Consider the following 10,896-nt stretch of genomic DNA (forward strand, 5'->3'; position numbering starts at 1 on the left):
TTAAAAAGAAAGAAGGGACTCTAGGAGTTGAAGAACCCAGATATAAAGCAAGACTTGTTGCAAAGGGTTGCAGTCAAATTCCAGGAGTGGACTTCACAGATGTGTTCTCCCTAGTGGTGAAGCATAGTTTGATTCAAGCTTTGATTGGTATTGTAGCCATGCATGATTTGGAGCTTGAGCAGTTAAATGTAAAAACTGCATTTTTGCATAGACAACTTGAAGAGGACATTTACATGCAATAACCAGAGGGTTTTACAGTCTCAAAAAAAGAGGACTATGTTTGCTTGCTGAAAAAGTCCCTTTATGGTTTGAAACAGTCACCAAGACAGTGGTACAAGAGGTTTGATTCCTTTATTTCTTCTCATGATTTCAAAAAAAGTAATTTTGACAGTTGTGTTTACTTTAAGAAAAACAGTGATGGTTTTTTCGTGTATCTACTTCTTTATGTTGATGACATGTTGATAGCAACAAAAGATAAAGGAGAGTTAAGAAAGGTCAAAGCCCAACTAAGTGAAGAATTTGAGATGAAAGATTTGGGACCAACAAAGAAAATACTTGGTATGGAGATTCTCAGAGATAGAAAATCAAGTAAATTGTACCTAAGTCAGAAGGGGTACATTGAAAAAGTTCTTCGCAGGTTCAATATGCAGAGTGCTAAGCCTGTTAGTACTCCTTTAGCAGCCCATTTCAGACTTTCATCGGCTTTGTCTCCACAATCAGATGATGAGATTGAGTACATGTCACATGTTCCATACTCTAGTGCAGTGGGATCTCTCATGTATGCTATGGTTTGTTCACGTCCAGATTTATCATATGCAGTCAGTGCAGTTAGCAGATACATGACGAATCCCAGTAAAGAACACTGGAAAGTAGTTCAGTGGATTTTAAGATACTTACGAAGTACTACTGATGTCTGTTTATAGTTAAGAAGAATTAGAGATGGAGTCATTGGGTATGTTGATGTTGATTTTGCTAGAGACCTTGATAGAAGAAGATCTCTCACAGGTTATGTCTTTACAATCAGAGGTTGAGCAATCAGTTGGAAAGCCACTTTGCAAACTACAGTCGCTTTGTCTACCACTAAAGCTAAGTACATGGCAATTACTGAGGCTTGTAAAGAAGCTATTTGGTTTAAGGGACTTTTTAGTGAACTCAATGAAGACCTTCAAATCAGTACAGTATTTTGTGACAGTCAGAGTGCAATCTTCCTTACAAAAGATCAAATGTTTAATGAGAGAACAAAACACATTGATATTCGGTATCATTTTGTTTGTGATATTATTGCTCATGGTGGTATTGTTGTGAGCAAAATTAGTACTCATGAAAATCCTGTAGATATGATGACTAAGTCACTTCCTATAACCAAGTTTGAGCATTGCTTAGACTTGGTTGGTGTTTATTGTTGAAGTTAAACCCTTAAGGGGTTTTATGGAAGAGGTGGAGAACTTGTTCGTTGAGAGTTCGCGATGAAGAACTTGTTCATTGAGAATTCGTGTCAAGGTGGAGATTGTTAGAATTAAATGACCTGAATCCTTATTTAAATAAAATACAGTGGTAAAATAAAATAAAAGTAAAATCCATATAGAACTACACTTCTTTTATTTTATTTTAGAATAAGGTTTTTTAAACCTTATTAAACTCCATCTATTTTATATTGATTATAATAAGGTGTTTCAATCTTACTAGAATATAGCTTTACAAGCCTATAAATAGATATAGTCTATTTCTCTTGTAATAATTCGAATTCAATATAGTGAATTTTTTTTCTCCTCTGCCCGTAATTTTTTCCCTAAAGGGTTTCCACGTAAAATCTATGTTTTCTTTTTTTTTTTACTTTATTTTCACAATAATAATAGTAATCATATGTTATTATTTATTATCATAAAAAAATAGTCCAAATTAAAAGTTATCTAATTTGATTAAGGTTTATTGGACTTTAGTAATTAAATAGTAACTAATTTCTAATTGATGATGGGCTAATTAGAAATTAAGATTAATGTTCAAAAGTTATATATTAGGGTTATAGTTTCCAAATTACACATACACAACTTTTTTAATATCCCATCTTTAGAAAATAGAGAGCAACTTTCTCTGAATTACTTGTGTGCTAATTTGAAAGAACAAAACCACAAGATCGAAGATTCCAAGAAATCAATGGATTCGAATATGCTTTCGCATTTAATTTTGTTATTGATGATTTGACATGATAGATCTTGGTTAATAAAATTTTATATCAAATCTTGTTTTTGCGGTTCTATCAAGTGGTATTAGAGTATTGTCATGTTGAATAATTGAGAACGAATTGATTCTCTATTATTTTTGGGTTGATTTGTTTTTCAAATTTTATAGATTTGATACTTGGATTCAGTATTTTCGATCATACATATATTAAATCTTTTGGATTTATGTTAAAATTTTAGAGTTTGGTTTTCAATTTTTAATTTTGGTGATTTCAATTCTCATTGATTTTGATAATTTTCGATTGAATTCCATGTAGGTTAAAATTGAAGTTGATTGAATTCAGTGTATATATATATCTATATGTGTGTGTGTGATTCAAAGAATTGGTTTGATATGAATTACTTTGGTGCAATTCATAAGAATTGCTTTGGTTTTTTTAATTTACTTTATGTATACATGTTCTTGGAGACGAATATATTGGTTGTAGTAATATTATAATACATGTATATATATCATGATTCGTGCAATTGATTTTTCCGTACAATTACATTGGCATACATCAGGTTGAATTGTAATTAAATGTTTTGGTCAAATTTTGTTTCTCATTTTTGGGAGTTAAGTTTTAATTGTATTATGAGATTAAAGTTACGACTAATAAATAACCTAGACAATTATTGTCTTTGTTACGAGGATTTATAGTTTTTTCACGGCAATGAGTTCTAAGTATATTGAATCAATTATTAGAAAATGTTTTCTCTGAATTTTTTTTTTAAATTAATTCATTCAATGGTGGAACCATACAATCTAGAGAAAAAAAATAACAAACGCTCGTTGTAGATGGTAAATGACAAACTCTATCAACACAACAAAGGTTTTAGCCTTAACATTAATAGAACATTATGACACATTGACAATTGGCTTTGTCACAACTAAAGCACGACATATCTAGAGTGATTGTAAGCACTTAACACGATAAGGAAATCAACGAGCAAAAATTGAGAATATAATCGAGCATTCACCAAATGATAGAGGACGACGACAAAAAAACCATCCCTAAAATCACTTGTAAAACTAAGATTACATACATAAGCGAAACTAAAAATCTCACTACAAGAACATACAAAAACTTCTAAAACTGAAAGCTTATTAAACAATAAAAAATATATAAATAAAACTTAAAACAACACAGTTTCAATTTTATCTGAATCTAATTTCATAAGATTTAGTGGTTTCATACACTGACTAAGGTTTAATGGCTTGATAATAGTCGTGTTAACAATGTCGATACGATAATGGCCAATGTTATGAACTGTAGCTGTACGCTATATAATGGAATATATATATATCAATTATGATAAATGCATATTTTTAAATTGTTCCAAATAATTTTATTTTGAGTTATTCTGAAAATTGTAGTGTATTAGAAATTTTAGTTTTGATTTTAAATTATTATAGAAAATCCTAAATTTAAATTTTAGTATATTTAAATATTTTTTAAAATAATTTAATTGAAATAATAAGTTGTTAAAGTGACATCTATTGTAAAAATTATTTTATTTTAAAATATGAAAGGTTGTGTGCATGTAACTTAATTTATGTTAATATTGATTAGCCCAAAGGGAAGTTAATATTTAACAAAATTACATGTGCAGCTGTAAAATAAACATGTGACAATTATTTGATTTTACATGTGAGTAATAAATCGGCCTAAAAGAAGATTTATTATTTGATATATTTTTATTCTGAATGTTTGATTACTACAACAAGATATCACTTTCAAGTTAATAATTTTGTCCAAAGATGAAATGTTAATGGAGTGTTTGATATCTTGAGATGGGATTTACTTTTATTCAAATTATTCTAGTTTAAATTTGAAGTATTATGTGAGATTGTTTTGATTTATTCAACTATTATTATACTTGCCAACATCATTGTGTGTTATTTTGGGATAAATATATATATATCTTTTAGTTTGATTGAAAGATGAAATTAAGAGAAATATTTTGAAACAAATAAATTTAGATTTTGGCTATAGATTTTAATTAAGGATATCTAATATTTTAAATAGATTAGTTGAAACAAAATGCTACCAAAATGACATTTTTGGCATAGATTAGTTTATTTAAAATATTAAGATGATTATATGTTTTTTTATGCGATTATTAATTGACCTAAAGACATCTGTGGTGATAAATGTGTGACAATTATAAGATACTTTATGTGAGAAATAAGTTAGTCCAGAGATTGATTCATTTTTTTACATAATTTATTGTCAATATTTGATTGCTACAACAAGAGTATCACTTACTATTAATATTACTATCTAAAAACTTGATATTAATTTTGTGTTTGGTATCTTGAGATGAGATTAGCCACTATTTTGATGTATTGTTTATTTATGAATATTGCTGTGCTTATTTTTATCTATTTTGTTCTATATTCAGCTAATTCATTTTCTACTACCACAATATCTGCTAATATAAATTTTATACCCATGCTTAATGTGACTAATTTCAACGAATAGAAAAGGCACTTACTTATAGAGCTTGGCTGTATGGACGTAGACCTTGCACTAAAGGAAGAACAACTTGCACCTCTCATTGCGGTAAACACCCCTGATGCTAAAAGGAATTTTGAGAGGTGAGATTGTTCAAATCACATAAGTCTATGATCATAAGCATAATATTCTAGAAGCCTTAAGAGGCACATAATCTGAAGAGATTATAGAGGCCAAGGGTTTTCTTGACAAAATTGTGAAACGTTTTGTCAAAAACAACAAGGTTGAGATGACATCACTTCTGACTTCTTTGATGTCTGTAAAGTATAAGGGTCAAGGAAACGTGAGGGAGTACATTATGGAGATGTTCCATGTTACTTCAAGACTTAAGATACTTAAGATGGAGCTTTTTGAGGAATTGCTTGTTTTTATGGTTTTGGTATCGCTTCCTGCACAATTTAACCGATTTTAAATTAGCTACATTTGTCAAAAAGAGAAATTGACTCTAAATGAGCTCATTTCTCATTGTGTACAAGAGGAAGAAAGGTTGAAACATGATAAGGTTGAAAGTGCTCATTTGGCTAGTGCCTCTAAAGACAACAACTTACATTCTGAATAAAGTACCTATTAAAGTAGCTGCAAAAACACCTTATGAGCTTTGGATAGGTTGAAACCCTAATCTAAAGCGCTTTCACATTTAGGGATGTTAAGTTGAGTTAAGGCCTTATAAGCCGCATGAAAAGAAATTGGACTCCAAAATAATAAGCAACTACTTTATTAGTTATTCTGAGCAATCCATGGGCTATAAGTTTTATGATCTCACAATTAGGAATATTTTTAAGACATGAATTGTAACATTTTTTAGGATGTTGAGTTTGGAGGGAGAAATAAGGTTAGAGACATTGCTTTTGAGGAGAAATTGGGTTCTAACTCAATTTTTGCTATGACCTTTGACGATGTTCAAGTTCTCATACCTACCATTTATCAAGAAGTAAATCCAGAACCTCAACAAGACAATGCTGAACAACTCCTTATTCAAGATGAGGTAATTGTTCCAGAAGAACAAACTCAACAACCTTAAGAACAAGTGCCATTAAAGAGGTCCACGAGAGATAGGAGAAATGTTATTTCAGATGATTATGTTGTATTTCTCCACGAACATGAGGATGACAATGGAATGATGAAAAATTATCCAATCAACTTTCTTCAGACCTTTCATCAGACCATGAAAAGTTCTAATTCTCAAAAGTGGATTGATGTCATATAAGAATAGTATAAGTTTATATAAGATAATAAAATTTGGAAACTTGTCCCATTACCTAAAGGCGTAAAACCAATTGGTTGTAAATGGATATTTAAAACCAAAAGGGATACAAATGGTAATGTGGAGAGGTAAGGCGCATCTTGTAGCTAAATGATATACTCAAATAAAAGACATTGATTTTATAGAGATTTTCTCTCTAGTTTCATTGAAAAACTCTTTCAAGACAATCATGATGCTTGTTGCTCATCTTGATTTTGAGTTACATTAGATGGATGCTAAGATTGCTTTTTTCAATGGTGACATTAAAGAAACAATTTATGTGGTACAACCAGAAAAATTTGAGTCGGGAGACCCAAAGAATATTATTTGTAAATTAACAAAATCCATCTATAGACCCAAACAAGCTTCTCGTCAATAGTATCACAAGTTTCATCAAGTAATTGTCTCATTCAATTTTTAGATGAATATTATTGATGATTGTGTGTATCATAAATTTAATGGGAGTAAGTATATATTCCTGGTTCTATATGTCGATGACATTTTGCTTGTCACTAATGATATAGGCTTATTACACGAAACCAAGAGGTTTTTATTTAAGCATTTTGAGATGAAAGATCTTGGGGACATCTTTTTTATTCTAGGAATTCATATACATCGAGGCCAATCTCAGAGTATTCTTGGATTGTCACAAAAGAGCTATATCGATAAAGTACTCAAAAGGTTTGACATGCAAGGTTGTAGACCAAGTGATGCCCTTGTTGTTATAGGAGACAAATTTAATCTTACTCAATACCTTAAAAGTAACCTTGAAATTCAGGAAATGCAAAAGATTCCATATGCATAAGCTGTTGGGAGTTTAATGCATGCTCAAGTATGTATGCATCCAGATATTGTGTACATTGTTAGGATGTTAGGTAGGTATAACACTCCAAACATGATCCTTAAGGAGGATCTAGAAATGGTGCGCACTACTGTAACACCCCTCACCCATATTCATCGTCGGAATAGGGTTACAGAGCATTACCTAATTTATAACACATTTTAAATATACGTTTCACATACAATTAATCAAATCATATAAATTTCATTCACAATCAATCATTTTGTCCCTAATACGAGCCTACAAGGCCCTAAACATGCATTAGGAGTGGTTTGGGAATAGACCGATAACTTTAGAAACTTTTAAAACACTTAGAAAATTTTTCTAAAAATAGGGGACACACGCCCGTGTGGCCCGGCTGTGTCTTTTACACGGCCAAAGACACGCCTGCGGTGCAAGCCGTGTGGACATTCGAAATAGGAGCACATGGTCGTGTCCTAGCCTGTGTCCGACCCCGTGTAACTCTCTGACTTGGGTCACACGTTCAACACACATGCCCATGTGCCTAGCCTGTGCGCCTTAAAATTTTCCATACATCCTGTGTTTCAGGCCATCTGCTAGGTCGTACCAAACCTGTAAGGTATACTGACTTATGCCACACGGCCAAGTCATACGCCCGTGTGTGAGACCTTGCGGAGCATACTGACTTGTTTTTAATTTCAACATTAGGGGACACACAACCGTGTACATGACCGTGTATCGCACATGGCTGAGACACATGCCCGTGTCTCTGCCTATATGGACAAAAATAGGCTATTTACCAAGCCATTTTGCCACCCTATCTTGCATGTACCTATACCACATCATTTGGCACCAACATAAGGCATAAATATTCATTCAAGCCAACCATATACAAGTCCAAAATCATGCTATTTCATTATCATCAACCATAAAGCTTATAAACACCAATTGACCATTTTGAAATACATGCCAAAATCACAACCCAAGCCATCTAAATAATTCACTTATCATATGCAATATTTTGCCTATACATAACATGCTAATATATCCTCAATATCAATCCATTATCACCTTCAATACTAAATCTCAATAAGCTATTCATAAGACAATTATACCATACATCAAAGGCCATTTGCACATATATATATACACATCACCAAAATCATCCATATAAACCAACTTAGATGGCTATATATATACACAAACCAAAACATAAACATTTACAAGCCATTTCAAATGGCACAACAAATTACCAAATATACCAAAATGACCAAAATCCCTATACTTGCCATATATTTCAAAACATAGATTCAAAAGTATCAAATTGATAGATTGATAGTGTGACGATGTCTCTAACGATCCTCGAGTCCGAGCTAGTTTTAGAATCATTATAAAACATGGAAAATTAAATAAAGAAAGCTATATAGCTTAGTAAGCTCGTATGAAATAAACTCAATCTTAACATGAATATACAAATCATCAATTTGAACATATCAACATGTAATTCATTTAACTGACAAACCTTTCGCATTTTCAATCATAATCGTATACATGAACTTCACAACTTCTTCGATTTAAGCTTATACGGTTCATATACATACCTGTACCATCTCGTATCAATCTCATACACATCCATATCTTTCATTTACCCGTTGAACCATTCAGAATACTATTGGATACATGGAAAACTCGCACCCAAATTGCCACATGTAACACCCCTACCCATATTCGTCGCCAAATAAAGGTACGAGGCATTACCAGAGTTTACCAAATTATTATTTTCGTTATTACGAGTTAAATACTATTCTTTTATGGAAACATGTTATGATGTCCCTTAGATGGGCCTTCAAAGCCCAAAACATACGTCGAGACCAAATTGGAATTAAATCGAAACCATAGGGAATTTTTCGCAAAACTCTAATTTTTTTTATGAACTCAATATAGCCCCTTTATAGATATCTAACTTTCCCTGCGATTTTAAACCAAGATCAATCCAAATCAACCAATCCAATTCAACATATTTTCAAAATAGATTCATACATATCCATAAGATAACCTCATCACATACGAAAACTAGGATTTGTTAGCCATACCAATGGCTAACTTTACATTCATTTCACATTAACATTTACTTTATTAACTTACACATGCCATTGATTTCTAAAATAAAATTTCTTGATATACCAAAATGTTGAGGTTGATAATGTGATGTGTCTCCGACCCAATCCGACCTCCGACCTCCGAGCTCTTAATACTACAAAACAAGGAAAGAGGAAACATGGTAAGCATGTTGTGCTTAGTAAGCCCATGTAATAAGAATTATACTTACCTAATATTTTCAATACAATACAATAAATATTCATACATCCATTCAATTTACCATTTACCTATCACACACAAACTTAACCAAAACATTAATCAAATAGCATCATATGAGTTCAATACAAAGATTAATGATTGATGAGCTCATCAATTCCATGTTTTCTATTACCCCTATTATTTCCCATATTTATCCCGTTGAATTTCTCAAAATTTCGATGGATTTTCAGAGGTACACTTTTAGTGTAAAATTTCCGGGTCTGTCAATTCATATTCATGTGCGCACATTTCCATTTCAGGGAGCACACTCTTGCGAACCTTATTCTTACAGCGGGATTACCAGTTCAGGCTAAATCCCCTGTAATATAAACTCATAGAGTGTTGTTGGGATTACCATTCCAGGCTAAATCTCCTGCAACGACAATTACACTAATGAGCTTGGATTACCTGTCCAGGCTAAATTCAAACCCTAATTTGGATTACCTGTCCGGGCTAAATCCATTTTACACATATTCTTCGGGAGGACTATATCAGGATAAGATCACCCGTCGGGGCTAGATCCATTTTACTGTCAATTCCTTCTCAGAGATCCATCGTATTTTCCTTTTATTCAACCGTGATTTCTTCCCCTTTTTATCAACAATATCATTTTTTTTTATCAATTTTCATACAATGAGCATTGAAATCATATTCATATGAATAACATACATTTCAAGCATTTAAGAATATAATTTAAGTTACACAAACTTACCTCGATACTTGTTCATATACAAAAATATACTAATCCCGAACTTTTTCCTTTCCTCCATCTAGCTCTATATTTGAATTTTCTAGATCCAAATAAATAAATTTAATCATATATTTAATATATTTCATGTTCATGTGTAACATTCTCTATAATTCCACTATTATTTATAGTTCATTCAAAGCTGTCTACTTGCGTCATAGTCACTAAATTATTTATATCTCAAGCCACAGAATTCCAATTTAAAAACTGCTTGATATTTTTGAAACTAGACTCAAATAGCTTTCTACCATAAAATTTTCAGAATTTTTGGTTCAGCCAATAAGTACAGTAAAATCTTCAAACCTACCCCTATTCTGTTGTCTGACAGCTTCGACCTTTCTTTCCTAAAAATTAATTATCTCTTAGTAAAAAATTTAGATGATGTTTCTGTTTGTTTCTATTGAACATAGACTCATTAATAATTTAAACATGTAAATTTTAATTATTTTTATCCAATTTTTTATGATTTTCCAAAGTTAGAAGAGGGGAACTCAAATTCATTCTGACCTTGTCTCATAAAATTTATTATATCTCATGATTTACAATACCATTTCTTACACTGTTTCTTCTAGGAGAAACTAGACTCAATGTATTTTACCGTCAATTCCTTTTCAGAGATCCATCGAATTTTCCTTTTATTCAACTGGGATTTCTTCCCCTTTTCATCAAATATATCAATATCAATTTTCATACAATGAACATTCAAATCATATTCACATCAATAACATACATTTCAAGCATTTAAGAATATAATTCAAGTTACACGAACTTACCTCGATACTTGTTCGTATACAAAAATCTACTAATCCCGAACTTTTTTCTTTCCTCGATCTAGCTTCATATTTGAATTTTCTAGATCTAAATAAATAAATTTAATCATCAATTTAATACATTTCATGTTCGTATGTAACATTATCTATAATTCCACTATTATTTATAGTCCATTCAGAGCTGTCTACTTGAGTCGTAGTCACTAAATTATTTATATCTCAAGCTAAAGAATTCCA

Source organism: Gossypium hirsutum, chromosome A05 (genome assembly GCF_007990345.1).
Source record: "Gossypium hirsutum isolate 1008001.06 chromosome A05, Gossypium_hirsutum_v2.1, whole genome shotgun sequence".
Classification (NCBI taxonomy): Eukaryota; Viridiplantae; Streptophyta; class Magnoliopsida; order Malvales; family Malvaceae; genus Gossypium; species Gossypium hirsutum.